Source organism: Neolamprologus brichardi, chromosome 6 (assembly GCF_056152115.1).
Source record: "Neolamprologus brichardi isolate AB-2024 chromosome 6, ASM5615211v1, whole genome shotgun sequence".
In the NCBI taxonomy this organism is placed as follows: Eukaryota; Metazoa; Chordata; class Actinopteri; order Cichliformes; family Cichlidae; genus Neolamprologus; species Neolamprologus brichardi.
The window spans coordinates 30428702-30444999 of record NC_142109.1 but is presented as its reverse complement, the minus strand read 5'-3'; positions in this window follow the sequence as shown (position 1 = coordinate 30444999).

Here is a 16298-nt window from a genome sequence, read left to right as displayed (position 1 = left end):
AAGTGATGGCATGCTGTACGGACTGCACTTCATCGTCACTTACACGAATATTGCAAGTGTAAGAAAGAGCGGCGGTTTGCATATTCAACAAGTGAGGTAACTCTAAAAACGTTATATAAACCACAAAACTTGAAATAAACACCAAGTAGGTTGTTCCAGAGCTGAATTTCTAGTACATAAAATCCTGTTTGAGTTTTAACAGACAGTGTTTGCTTGCTAAGCCATGACAGGAATAGTACAACAAAGAAGGAATTTAATAATGAGAAGACTAACTTTAAAAGATACACGCTAAGATACACACCAGCTGCTGAAGCGACCCACTTTTTTTCCCCTTTCCTCAACCCTTCTGAAGTTACATGTTCACACAAGGAGCAAATAATTGTGATGGACCGCAGCACTTATTGCTATACTTGCAATACTGCTGATGTGGTGAAGCACTCTGGTTTATGATTAATGGCTTAAGATAATCTTTCAGGAAGCAGTGACCTGTAAGTTTCCAAGAAGCGCATTACACAGTTTTATAGGTAGTGCATTATCATTACTCATCAGAGAGCGGAACTGATGCTTCATTCATTCGACTAGACAGAAAAAGACACTTACGCTATGCAAGCCATGTTATGTCCATATACATATGCATGCCGTGCTCCGACCTTTTTGGCTGGGTGTGGTTGTATAACACAAAGAAACTGAATCAATCATAATAATATAAATACACCGAGCAGGGGATGATAAAAGCATCCAGTGACTGGAACTATGCTGTAGACTCTGGCACATCACTTCCTGAAGCTAAATCTGATTAGAGGTTATAATGTATGTGGGCATTGTAGACCTTGATTAGAGTCTGAATCCACAAGGCTGAAGATGCTCGGGCAATTATTTTTATGTATTTTTTTTATTCCAAAGCTATCACCTTTCACTTATAAAAGGTAAAGTAGGAGAAAAGCACTTACTGCAGCACAATCTATCTAATTACTTGCAGTACAAGCTGAGCAGATGCGATGATCTAACTATCGATTTTTAAAATGTTCCATACAGTATTTGGATACTGAGAAATATCTATCGCCTTTAGTTATAATCACGTCACTACCAGTTGTCAGCAGTGTAACAGACAGAGAATTTGACCAATTGACAATGACCAGGCTTCCCAATCGGTCAAGCAACTTTACCCTTCTCATATGTAATATAAAATGCATCGTGTCACTGTTTAAAAAACAACTAGTAGAGAACAAATAGAGTGTGACGAATGGGGTTGATTTATTGAGGCACAACAGGCCAGCAGCCAGCCCATCTGACACAGAGCAGACAGTTCGGATTCATTTGCTTTGTGTCATTTATGCAGGCAATCAAATGAGCAGTTGGTTGACTCGTAAACAACTCATGGCGATTTAGTGAAGAAGATGGAATCCCACTCTCTCTGCTAATTAAGTTTGAGCGAACAGCAGCTGGAAGAAGAACTGTAAGGTGAATCATCCAGCACCTACACACAAACACACATGCAGGTCACATGCTTGAAAATCTGCCACTCGACTGCTTTTGTTGGCTTTGTGTGTCTCATTAAATGCCATCTTATGCCAGCACCTGATCACTGCTCTGGTGTTGCCAAGATTTGCCCGGGGGGACAGCCCAGCCTATCTGTCTCAAACACACATAGACAAACACATTCCTGTCAAGTAAGAAAAACCTTCATGTTTATCTAACACACAAACAACCTATGCCTCTTCTGTGTCGATGTAAACAAACTGAAAGTGGATGCTTTTAGAGTCTTGTTATCCAACGATGGTTGCAAATGTAGATTCTGGATGGACTTAAAATTGCAGACTACTTCAGTAATTAGTCTCATTCACTCCCAATCCAAGTTAATTAAGAAAATGAGTTCACATTAAGGTCATGAGTGCTGAGGGAAGGTCGGTAGAGCAGTTTGTGCCTTAATTATACAAGAAACTATCACAATTCGTGAGGATCTGGAATACACAGATGAATCCACAGTTTTTTTCTCTTCTTTTTTTCTCTCTGTCGCTTAATATCAGCTTTATATCTGTTGTTTCTATCTTCCCCTCTTTTGATGAGTGATGAATGGTTGACTGTAGCAGAAAATACATCACATTAAAAGATGGTATTCATCCCTGACTGCAATGCATTAAGTACATGTTTTTTTCTTATGAATGAGTATATCACTTTATGTTGCTTGACTACTAAGTCACCGTGGAATCAGTGCTGCCCTTTAAGCCAGAGGTAATAGACCAAAACTTAATGCAAGGCACGTATACCTGACTACTCACACTTACAGACAAATTCGCTAACAAATATCAATCCTCTTTGTCAAACTGGAGTCATTTTCACATCCATTTAGCAGCTTCGCTTTGGCGTGTGTTCAGTGACCTTTTCACTCCAAACAGCAAGAGAGTTAAAATAAGAACATTTGCCCCTGGCTGTGTACCCATGAGTTTCTTTCTTTATCTTTACATCGACAAAAAAAAAGCTCCTTCTAGAGTTTTGGGGCAAATATTGAATTTGCCCAAGAATTAAATTACCTTAGACTATGTTTTAGCTATAAGCTATTCTTTTTAGATTTATTCCACATCATTAGCTAGCCTAATATCTGACCAAACAGGTTATAACAAGATTCATTTCACCTAAGCAAACTGGATCATTAAAACTAGAAATCTCTGTATGTCTCCTTTTTATATGTATTTTTTTTTGTATTTATTTATGCTTTTTTGTTTTATGGTAACTAATGTTTCATTCAATGTACATAAAACACAAAAGTCACATAATGAAGTCACTAAAGAGTGTGACAAATGAAATGGTTTTCAAATAGGCTTCCAAAGACCGTGACATCTCCTTTGTTGATGCCAACATGCCTCTGACTCATAGTAGCACTGGTATGGAAAAATCTGACCTGATGATGACTTCATGTTGCATGAGGTAATACCTAGAACTGCCCCACCTTTTCATTTTTTTTTTCATAAAACAGTAAATATTAAGGCCATTTCTTATTTTTATTTTCTACTTGTATTGCACTACATCACTAACAATTCATGCACATATAACTCTTTCTGTCTTGAGATTACGTATAGGGTTTCATCTTTGAAAATTGAACATGAGGTCTATATTCACCCACGGACACACAGACACACGGGGTAAAGAAGCATCCAAGTAAAAACTTAAGCAAAAGGGTGACATTGAAAGGCTGGTGTACAATCTCACACGCCAGCAATTACCCAGTGTGGCTGAATGAATTGTGTTTCTAGGAAGTAGCGTTCCTCAGTAGCTATTGTTAATGGAGATAAAAATGAGACACAAAAAAGGACAGGAGGTGGGACATTAAGCGAAAGAACCAAATGGCTAATAAAGGGTGAGTTGTAAATATCAAAGAGAAATGTTCTGAGACATACTAAATCCATATTTTTTGTAATTCTATGGTCAGGTTGTGTATTGTGATGCCAGTTTAAATTCCCTGGTCTCAGAAATGTAAAACAGAATACTACATGGAAATTATTTTAATGACAGAGCAGCAATTGTCTGTTTCTCATGCAAAAGGTCTTGCCAGACCGAGTTTACAGAATAGATCTTAGATGCAAAAAAGGGACACAGTTTTTAAAGACCCAAACACTAAAACCACTTACAAAGTTCTTTAGTGCTAAAGACTCAGGGTTCCTGCAAGGGATGGTGGACTTAGTATGTTTGCACAGGAAGGCTCAGGTGCTTAAAATGAACAGGCTTTTCACTGGAAAAGTCTATTTGATAAGGAAAAAAAGAAAGGATGGAAGACACAAAGGTTTGGGTAGATTGGAAACCAGAATGTTGATTATGACAAAGCGATAGCTCCGATTTTCTGCCCCAGTTGCCGTGGCAGCCAGGAGCAGCTGCAGTAGCAGGAAAGCATTTGCTCTGCCATTCCACTCCTTCATTCCCTGAGCCAGTCAATTATCAATGATATGGAAATGCAAGGAAAATCCTGCTGGGCCCACTGCCAGACACAAGCTGGGGCCACAGGAGGGTGAAGAAGTATACACACAGAGAGAGAGAATAAAACAGGTTGTCTGGTTGGCCTATAGCTGATGTTAAAATCATGGACAGATTAGAAAGGGAAGAAAAAACGATCACAAATACACAGATGCACTCTTACACTTGCTTTTTTCCCTCATGAACTAATCACATTATGTAGCATTCATTCCCTGGAGACTTGCACTAACATTAACCACACACCAATCCCGCATTAAAATCACCAACAGGTGAAACAAATACAGTAGCGTTGATTGACAGTAGCACCTCTCAGGATATGTTATCTGACAGGTGACAATGAGTTCTTAAAAGAGATGAATCTAAAGAAAATGGTTAAGCGTAAAGATGAGAGTGATGTTTAACTGTGGTGGCCGCACGACTGAGACTATGTTTCACCAAAACTGCAGTTCCGTGAGGACCACTATTGTCATAGAACATTGTTATTTCCCAGGAACTCGTGTCATGCCACACGTATATGTGGAAAAGCACAATGGGTTGCAAAGCAGCTTGCAAATGTGCAGCTAAACAGAAGGCTGTAAATAGCACTGTTTGAATTGTTACAGTTTTACATGTAGAAGGCTGTACGGATCCATATCCACTGTCTAAATGTACGTGTACATGTTAAATGTAAGCTTCAAACATGGATCATGGATAAGTGAAAGAAGGTGGTCTGAACTGAATCACAAAAGGGAAAAAAAGGCAGCAGGATTCACTATGTGCATATACAGGCAGTGTGAAGCTTTGGACAACATCTGCTCAAATGGTTGTTGTCACTGCTGTATCACCCTATTCTATTCTATTCTATTCTATTCTATTCTATTCTATAAGGGGCGATCGTGGCTCAAGAGTTGGGAGTTCGCCTTGTAATCGGAAGGTTGCCGGTTCGAGCCCCGGCTTGGACAGTCTCGGTCGTTGTGTCTTTGGGCAAGACACTTCACCTGTTGCCTACTGGTGGTGGTCAGAGGGCCCAGTGGCGCCAGTGTCCGGCAGCCTCGCCTCTGTCAGTGCGCCCCAGGGCGGCTGTGGCTACAATGTAGCTTGCCATCACCAGTGTGTGAATGGGTGGATGACTGGATGTGTAAAGCGCTTTGGGGTCCTTAGGGACTAGTAAAGCGCTATACAAACACAGGCCATTTACCATTATTCTATTCAGTTCATTTTTTAAAATATATAACATAATATATTACATATTATACATTTCCCACATTTCACATGTCATACTGATTGAGGATTTGTAGGAATTTATGGAAAACTATGTCTAATTCACTGCCTCACCTTGCAACTAACTTGTGCACTCTTTGTTTTGAAAGGGTAAATATATTTTGGTGACATGAGGGGGATGAATTCACGTGATCCGCAGTATGCTCTGGAACAAAGATTTTCGAATTGTATCTTTTGTCGTCAGTAATGACTCAGCATGGTGCTCTGAGAGCGCTGTGACATCATAATGTTTCTTTAATGACCCCCACATTAGCAATCTCATTAAAGTGCTCTTCAGAGAACAGAAGCAGGCAAGAGAAACGTTTTTTATAATAACAGTGATCATCTCTGAGTGTCTTCTCTTCCTCTTTTTATATTTCAGAATAAGTGTTACACTGCCTCTGCTGAAATGAAAAGCGGTGTTCACTACACTCTTTGATACGTATTTTATTGCTTCAGTCATGACATCTGCTAAGACTTACCAGATAGATTTACAGCGAACAAGGTTTATTTCCCAAAGTGTTCACTATAAATTCTCTGTTTGCTTACTGGAACAAAAACTTCTAATTCAAGATATTAAAGTGGAATTCCCTACATGCAATACTGTTGATAAACTAATCATACAAAACTCCTTGGTCTGAATCTCTACAAATCAAGTGCTACTTTCTATTTTCAGCATACATGCAGTACTACAGTGTGTGTGGGAAAGTATATAGAAAAGAATATATTATTCTTTGATAGCTGCCACAGTTATCCACCCAGAGGGCTTCAGAAGTTTCAGATACTGGAGCGTTCAGGGTGGTATTATGGGGCTTTGTGTGTGGATTCATGTATGTGTGTCTGTGTGTGTGACAGAGAGAAAGAGAGAGATTAATTTCAAAAGAGGTCACATGGTGACAGGGATACAGTCTAGGTGAGTCGGATGTAAAGGTATTTGTTACAATGTAACTTTAACATTTTTTGCATGGGTGTCTAGAGGGGTGTTTGTGGAGGAGAACACACACACACACATATATGTATATAAACACTTTGTTACACATGTGCGTAATGCAGTGAGCAGCGAGAGAAAAATAAGGAAGAGTGAAGGAGTCTGACTGAGTCATACCTTAAACTCTCCATCCAGAACATTTTTGTGGCAACTTTAGTGGTAGGAGAGCAGAAGGAGTGTGTATGTTTGTGTTCATATGTGTGTGTGTAAATGCGTACACATATCAAGGTATACACCATCCACGAAGGCAGACAGTGAGTCGCACTGAGTCAGATCTCTGTCTCTCTATTAGAATATTTTTGTGACAGCTTCTGTAGAAAAGAGACAGCGAGCTAGAGATGAAATGACAGTCTTGGTTTTACTTATTGCAAGCTCCTGTCCTGTTAGTCGTGTGTGTGCCTGTCTTTGTGGGTGTGTGTGGGTTTGTGTGTACTTGGCTGTTTTTGCATGTCTTCTTGTGTTGCTTTTACATTTTCTTAAGAGGTACTTTAGTTAGACAAAAATGTTTGACAGTCAACGGGTCACTTCAGCCTTCAATATACACACTCAAGTTCATATGCAGCTGAACAATGAGCGAATACTTTTGGCAGTAAAGAGTATATTTACACACGCATCAACCACAGTCAAGGCTACTCAGATCTTCTGATATGTGCATATTTTAATCTTTTGTAATCTTCATATCTTACTTTTCTGCTCTACATATTTAAACTCATCATTGGTGCACTGGTGTTTTGGTAGGTGTTATACCCAAACCCTGACAGCTAATTATAGTGAATTGAAGTAAATAAATATATTGCTTTTTGAGGGTGTGTATTGTTATTTATTTGCAGGAATACCTATGTTTGACTTTACGTTTATACAGTGATGTAACTTACAAAATCTAAAGAATCCTCTACCATTTCTCACCACCCACTCATCTGCTGGTGTAATGTTCCTAACACTAAATCAGTTGCATTATCTCCTTCTGGAGATTCAGCTCCCATCTGCTTGTGGCAATCATCTGTATAAGTACTGGCAGATGTTTATTTTTTTCTTATTGACAAATTTCATCCTGCACTTCTCCCAAAACTCATGGCTGTTTCTTATGTTGCCTAAGAGGAAGACTGTCTGCTGTCTCACACTGCAAGATGTCCAGTGATACATAGCCTACTGCATCAGTGACTTTTTAAGTAAGTATACATTAGCCTTCACTGTATACACTGCATATATCCATGCATATACCACTGCACCTACCTCTATATAAGACCAGTCACCCAATCAGCTTGACTGACATATTGTTGAGATTTTTGTAGTCCCTTTGCTCTTCTGCAGTTTTTTCGGGACTTACTGTTACCCAGGATAGTTTATTCTGCATAGACTCGCAGCATTTGTGAGTATTATTCCAAAAGAAAAATATAGATCAAACCAATAAACATTTCAGCCTTGTTGGTTGTTTTGCTAAAAGTATAAAGTACATCTCTAGTAAACCCACTTCAATAGGTTTTTCAGTGGGAACCATCAGAGAGTGTTTACTGTGTAGTAATTAAGAGGCTTGAGTTAGCTTTCTTTCATGTCACATGAGAAACTTATTTAAGACTTGAAGATTGTGTCCAAGTAGCAACCAAAAAGTTGTTGGTCTAAAAAACCTAATATAGCCAACATGGGACTTAACGAACATGCCTGAAAAGAAACAAACGTGTAAACAGTGCAAAGTATTTACAAGTCAGTAACATGAGCATATTATTTCGCCATCAGTTACTCAAAATATTTTACAATTATCGAAAGAGTATATTTGTAAATGTAAAATAACATCTCACATAATCCAACTGATATAATCAACTACCCTCTCCATGTTCTTAATAAGACTGAGAAAAACAAAGAAACAGGTGCTCAGAGGTGTTGGTCTGCAGGGGGGAATCCAGCAATACAGAAAGTTTCAAATCAGGATTTCAGATTATCTGACGACTCTAGCAAACATACTAAAACCACGAGAACAGATGTAACCAGGTGCTGACAGAAAGCCATATAAATAATAAAACACATATAGTCATTGTCAAAGGAGCTTGCAAAGAAAGCGTCTGGACTTCTTTAAGTTACTTGTAGTTACTCAAGTAACTTAAGTTAAGTTAACTTAACTTAAGTTACTTCTTTAAGTTACTCAAGTAACTTAAAGAAGTCCAGACGCTTTCTTTGCAAGCTCCTTTGACTACGATGACCTGGATGACTGAGAACCTTCACAGACACATATAGTCATCTTTAAAACTGCATTAATGTACAAAATAGATCTTAACAAGTTAGTTAATCAAATGAGTCACTTCTCAACAAGGAAAAAAATAAAGTGCACATTGTATAGCCTACAAAATCTGAAGATTTCCTCCACCGTGATGTAGAGTTATAACACAATCCTTCATTTGAACTCATGTTTCAGGAAATCTAATGAATTTTAGTTTCATATCACACAATAACAAAGATAAGCACTTTATCTAGTTACTTAATTTGGAAGCAGCAGTTTTTAATCTCTACAACTGTTTCATTGGTTTGCAATTGTCCATTACGAAACAGCACTTAGTATGATATAATTTTGCTAACGCCAATAGACAGTGTTTTTGTACATCTCCCTCCCACTGCTCTGTCTGAAGTGTGCCTGTGAGAGTTATGCAGTTTAACATCGAACGTTAAATCTTGTGATTTCCTGCCTCCGCTAGCCATCAAAGGAACACCTCTCTGCTGCCATGGACCACATCTTTTTTTCCCTTTTCCTCCTCCAGTATCCCACAAGCAAACTCATTTCTCAAAGAGGGAATGTCAGCAACGCCCTCATAAGTGCAGCTGAAAAAAAGTTGAAAGATTTCCACACACACGTCAGTGCCAATTTTAAAACATGTGTTGTGAAGCTTCAGAAATAGAAATGTAATGTTTTTTTTTTATTTCAGCTGCATCAAAATCTCAGAGATCTCATGTATTTGCGTGAATCCATGTTTATGTAAACAACAGGCATGTGTGTTTGTGTGTATTATAGACATAAGAAACTGAACTGAACTGAAGAATAGTTCAGTATTTCTATCTCCAACTTATTACCACATTACTGTAATATTTGCAAGATTAAATCAGCTGTTGAAAATGAACTTAAAACTGAAACTGAGCTGTTTTATGCTCAGTACCAGCCCAACTATCAGCGTGAGCAATCACTCTCAAAGCGGTAAGGCCTCAGATAACGTGATTTAGTGCTACAATTGGTGAAGATGTTTTATTACAATGGTAAATTTAGAGCATTTTACATAATTTTCAACACTTTCATCGTCTCTCTCATACAGTTTACCGAGTATGCTTCTTCTGCCCTCTGCATACTATTCCTAAAATAAAATCTTTCACATATATCATAAATCCTTGGCAGCGTTTGCAGCATAAAAAACTAATTATGTATATGAAAATTACACCAGCCACATTGAACCTAGCCCAGGGTTTCTTTGCTTCATACATTCTCACAACCAGGCTTTTCAGTAAGTCGTGCCATGATTTAATGTGCCAGCACTGTACAGAAAGGAAAAAATTTCTAGAGGGACTTGGATGTAAATTTGTATTACACATCATAATATTTCCTATTAAGATTGAGCTCCATTCCCTTTTGCAAATCCCACTGAAAGATAGAGCATGAATCACCCCACACAATGTAATTCCAACTCTGCTTGACATCCCAATTTCATTTGACCTCCATTACTAAGAGCTTCCTGTTGTAGAAGGCACTTCATAGTAGTGTGTTAAGCTGCTCCATTAATGTTTTTCATTTTTCTTTCTTCTGCCTTTAAGCATTGAGCTAAACTGTTATGAATTAAATCTAAATCAAATTTTATGCAAATAGGGAAATCAAATGGCACCGAACCTGAAAATATTGCCAGCTCCAAAGCATGGGTTATTGATACTTTGCGGCTAGATGACTCAATACAGTGCATCACAGAGTCCACAAAGAGTGACTTATGCACGACACCTTACAAAAAAATCAGTAACTGAGGATCTGTGCATGTTCTGTATATCAAATCATATTATATCTGCCTATTGTGTTGTTGTGTTGCTATGACCTGATCACAAACCGGATGGTGTCCATTTTCATCATGCTAGAAGCGTTTTTCTTTCTTTGATAAACAGATTATGAGGCTCCTGAGACAAATTCTTGATTTCTGATAATGCTTCTGATAAAGCTGGCATTTTCCCAGAACAACCACTACGTGCATGAAATTTGCAAACCTTGACTGAAAGTGAAACATAAATCTCCAGTTTGATTTCCTGTGCTGCCAACTGTTCCTTGTGACCAGAGGGGCGGTTTGTTAGTGTGCTTCACACTAACGAAACCCAAACAACTACACTGGATCTGTCATGAATCGCTGTGTGCCGGCAGGAGATGAGGACCCAAACGCAGACTTCACAGAGGCAAAATGTGAACTCAAAAACACTGCTTTATTGCAGGCTCAGAAGTAATACAAAACAATATCAAAACTAAACTGGGAGAATTCTAAGTATACGGGGAGACACTGGGAAACACACAGCATGAGGGTGCGATGCAACGATGAGTAGGAGCAGACACGGACACTAAATACACACACTCTGTAACAAGGAAGTGGTGCACAGGAGGGAGACACACCTGAATCTAATTGGCCAAAATGAGGCAAGGGAAGCGAGACATAATACACTAACCTGAGACATGGACCTTCAAAGTAAAATAGGAAACACACAGACAGAACTTACTTGATATTGTACATCAAAAACATAAAGATAGGGATGACTAGACAGGAAAGGCGGGACCAGGGCAGGTACAGAGACACCCACCAGACACTAAACAGAGGGAGCACTGAGCACAGGAACCAAAACCTAAGAGCTAGAAATACAAAACAGAAATCAAACCTTAATATATCCAAAACACTGGGTCACTGATGACCGTGACAGGATCAATGTGCCAACTCAAATTTCCTTTAATCGCAATGTTTTACCTTTATTTTTCATACACAACATCATATATTTAATGTTACTAACATCCAGAGAAACCACAGAAGCACAGGCTTGAAGTGTTCCCTGTGGCATAATTATGTGATAAAATAAAGTCACATAATTTAGATGAAATAGCTGCTCAGTAGAAGTGTTTACAGATATGTAAGATTTCCAAAGGAAGTAAATTGACTGTGACTACAAAAACCATAAAAAGATACCAAAATTAAATTTGCCCACCACCTTCATCAACACTGTCTTCTTAAAAGATATAAATTTTGAACCAGTGGCAAGTCATGTGCCTAGCCTTTAGGCTGAAAAGTTGTCAGGTTGGGTCAGATTTTTAAAACTGGCACACTGCTGCATTTCTTAAAGTGCAGTCTCTTTGTTTTCTTTCTGAAAATGTGCAGTTGCGTGTGCAGATTTGTGATCTCACCATGGCCACGATGTGTCACAGTTCATTAAAATACAGAATTTTTAACCACCTACCCTGCAGGCCAGATTTGGCTCCATGTGACCGTTTACTCTTCCCCCAAATGAAAGTCAAGCGGAAGGGGCCTTTTTTTGACATACTATAGAGTGCGCTTCATACAAATGTGTAACTGCAAGTGGTCAGAAGTGGAAGTGGTGCAGCACTGCCCAAGGAAGGGGATGGTGGGAAAATTACTTCAATATGTGAAGTCACTGAAATATCAGCACATCTGTTTTTACAGCGGAAAACGATGGATCTCATGTGTGGAGTACAATGCAGATCAAGCTCTGAACCAGTCATCCACTTTTGCAAATGAAGACGCATTATAACCCTTACATAGCATTATGTTTTCTTTTACATGCAGAAAGAAGCAATAAATATGATCACGTTAATCAATAGCTGTCTGAGCACTGCTGACAGTAAAACTTTATATCACCACATTTCCATCATCACCAGCTGCCCTGCCTCTCTCTCTCTCTCTTTTTGTCTCATTTATTTAAAAAATTCAGTGCACTTTGCATGAATACAACCGCAGGGAGCAGTTCAGGCTGTTGTCCTATCTCCTTTGGCCATTTATCGCCTTTGTGGTTCTATGAGTCATTTGATTGTTTGGATGCATGTGTTTGTTTATTTTGCTTGTTTAATTAAAATGTCTGCTTGATTTCTTGATTGATTTAGATTATTATCAACAATACATTTAAAGGTTTATTTAAAAAAATTTTTTCTGTCAGACAAGTTATTGAACAAGTACTTAGTGACGAATAAGTTGAAGTTTGTATTATTTTGTTACATAGTTTTGCTGGACAAAAAGATCAACTCTAGATCCAACTTGGTCACGACCCTTTAACAATAACAGCCTTGCACAACATAATACAAGCGTCTCACTGACTGTAGGCAAATCTAAACACTAACGATGATGTCTCTAACATAGATATGCAAACAATATACCGGCCAAATAACCTTTAATTTTTCTGTAGCACTTAGTTAATCTCTATAAACATTTGTTAAATCTTTTTGTGCCACTCAGTATGTACAGTATGTTCCAGACAAGCCTTTGCATGCCCAGAGCGCTGTCCCTAGCTGCTGGCCTCACCGAGGCTTCTGCAGCCTCTGAGCTACGGTCATGTGTTTCATGCTCTGATGGCACCAGAAGAGACTCGAGTAAGTCAAACTGCACTAGGATCTCTTGTAAGGCTGCATGTTAGTGTGAGTGTGCTGCAAGTTCCCTCATGCATTATGCTTATATAGAAATGTTGTGCTTTACACATTCTTGTACACCAATGCAGAAAATCAGTGAAATTGGTGAAGTACAGTTTAGGGTAGGGCTTATGGCGCCTGCTTTCTAGTTAAAAGACTTAAAATATGTCACAAACAAAATGTGGTGCATGGAAAATATTATACCTTATTGTGATTCTTGAACATGTCAATGCCAAATCATGTTCATTAATCAGCATTGTTAACAGCATCTATTCTCTTGAGGTTTTCTCCCATTCAGCTACAAAGGCTCTAGTAATATTAGAAGCATGGGCAGTCATACCATAGATATTCCACAAATACAACAAACACTTGACTTGTAAGAAACTTGGGGTTTGATAACATACATTATTTAATCTTGTGTCCTGGCTCTTAGTGGACTGTGGCTGTTTGCACTTATTTTATACTTAAGTAAAAATATTAGTAAATAACTGAAATAAGCAGGAGAACTTTCAAATATTTTCATGTCTATCACAACTTCCTTAAATATTCCAGGCAGAATGCCAGTCCAAGCATTTCACAAGGTGACACATGTCAAAAATAATAATAGTACTATTAGATTCACATTCTTTACATTCTCACAAGTGGGCCAAGCAGCTAAAGTAGAGTCAGGCAGCAAATGAGGCTCTGCGCACCCAGATTGAGGTTTCAAAGATTAAAATGCGGGATACAGAAAAATATATTGCCTGTCATGGTGAGTTCACCTAGATCTCTATAGGTCGTGCAAATGACCAGTGGTCTACAAAAAGAGCTAGCTGCAGACTAGAGCTGAATAATTAGTTTGAAAAGGAGAAAGATACCCAGTAGGAACGAACAGAGAACGACTGTCACACTGAAAGGGAGAAAGAAGACCAGGAGATAATCCAAAGCCTGAAGGATGATGGCGCTGTCAATAACAAAAATATTAATAATAATAACTCGGATTTATATAGTGCTTTTCAAGGAACCCAAGGTCACTTTGCAAACACACACACACAAAAAAAAAAAAACACGGTCAAAGGTCAAAGGCTTCAGTGAATACATGACACTGTATCTGTTTTTGAAAAATGCCCAGAGACAGGGCAGAGTGGATCTCAGAGGGAAGCATGTTGTACAGAGTGGGGGGAACGGAGCTGAAGGGTCTGTCCTTGAGGGACTGTGGTCTGATGTGGGGGATGGAGACTAAGCCTTTAGTTGAGGAATGAGGAGCAGGGAAGGAGAAGGTCCAATAGGTGAGGTGGAGAAAGAGCATGAATGGATTTGTAGAATTCTTTCTGATTATAATTTAATTTACAAAAAAAACAAAAACAATAAACATAAAGACAACACAAAAATACTCATATGATGATTGAATAATCATCAATAAACAATAAAACATTTAAAAAATAAAGGTTTTATCTTTTAGTTTTAAGTTAAAAGACAATTACGAACAACATGCAATGGTTAGTGTTTAAAGACAGCAGAATTTTCTGAGGCGAACCATCCAAATGTGTTTGACATATGAAGCAGGTTTGTCATATTTTAGAATATGACACTTAAATCTGTCACAATTATTTTTGCAATGTATTTATTTAAAGGTCATAACTATGTGAAAGCACTAAGTAGTACTCTCCAGTTCTTCCCAGCTGAGAGCAAAAGGCAGGATATCACTTCTTGCTAACAGTCCCAAAGAGGTGTTTCACTTTATGTTGTAGAAGAAAAAACACAGCTGTGAAAATGTCTGCAAATGAGTGTGTTCTGTAAGGAACATTAAGTATAGAATTACTGACTCATTGCAATATTCAAACAATGACTGCTATGTGCAGCTGTGAGATTGACCCTCTGATAATCATGATTATATGGCAATGTCATGTGTAATTATGCATTTTACCCTAACACTAAAATTATGTCTGAATAGCACAAAACAACAAGCTCTTCCATACGACATAACAACGGGCTTGATTATACCTCTGGCAGCTTTTTGTTAGAGTAATGACACACATATGCAACAGTGAATGTCAGTGTATATTTAAAAAATGGTTTAATGAAGTCATAGATTTTTTTTTTAGCATCATCGCAAACCTTTTCTGTTAAATGCAACCCCTTTTATTTGAAGAAATACTCATTTTATTTTGAAATTCAGACAGTCTGACAAAGAATGGCAAAGCTCCTTTGCAAAAACAATATTTGCTTCTTTCAGCAAAGGCTGTCTATTTCAGGTACATTAAAATATAATATAATATGATGTGAAAAAGAAGGATAAATTAAATTCAACATATTAAATTAAATTAAGCTTATATTGCTGTACAATTCATATATAAATATATATATAGAGAGAGAGAGATAAAAATGGAGCTGTGCGGTAAAGCCAGAGCAATTAAATCTTGATTTTTATGAATAATATACCATTCATCTCACAATGTGCAAAACCAAAATTCAGATTAATATATCACCAGCCATAGGTCAAAGCCATCAAAACTTCTGTGATACATGTTTCTTTCATCACGTTTGTGCTTCATAATAATCAAAAGTGACAAGAAAAAAAGATTAAATTAGTCGCCATGGAATTGGATGATAGAATCCTCTCATGAATTAATAGATGTAATGCTATTTCAGGAGCAACTAATCAAATACCATTTAATCCAATATTTACCAGGCCAACCAATTACCTCGTGGAACATTAATTAGAGAGAACATTTATAAATGTATGGTTTCTAATTACAAATAGAAGAACAGCCTGCCCTTATCTGTAAAAGCACTGCCAAGCATGCCAGTAGTCTCAACTGTAATTGGAAATGGCACAAAAAAGCAGCAAGCATGACTGGCTCTGACAGTGGAATTCTTGATGAATCAGACTGGGTAACGGGTATGACAGTTATCAGTCAGCTCAGAGGGGGAATCTTGCAGTGTTAAGTTCAGTTTTTGTATAATCTCTGCTGGAAGTACAACGTTCCAAGCATCTGTTGAATGTCTGGGTTCCAGTCCTAAAGGACTATTCAGTGTGCCAAGTTTTGAGCTGAGCCAGACTGTTACAGAAATCTATTACAAGACAAAAACCAATCAATTACATATTTTGGCAAAATAAGGATGAGGCATAAATCTGAGTTTCTGACTTCTTTATCACATTTATTTTTTTACCAGAGGCAGAATTTTTATGAAAGCAGTATACAAAATTTCCCAAAAGGAAAAGATAGGTCAAAATTAAGCTGTGTGAACTTCATTGCCCCTATGGACTATAAAAGCTGGACGTCACGATTGTAAGATCACTCACTGGTTAGAAAAGCCCAGTTCTGATGAGCCAATTTTAGCAATATAGATGTTAGCATGTATGTTTTGAGAGCTAAATGGATCTGAGTAATATGGTAGACTGGTTTTGCTTTTTAGGAGGGTGCAAATGCTAGAATTTTACCCACAAAGCTCTGTCTCTGAGGCTGTTAACAAATTTAACTACACAGGAAATCATTA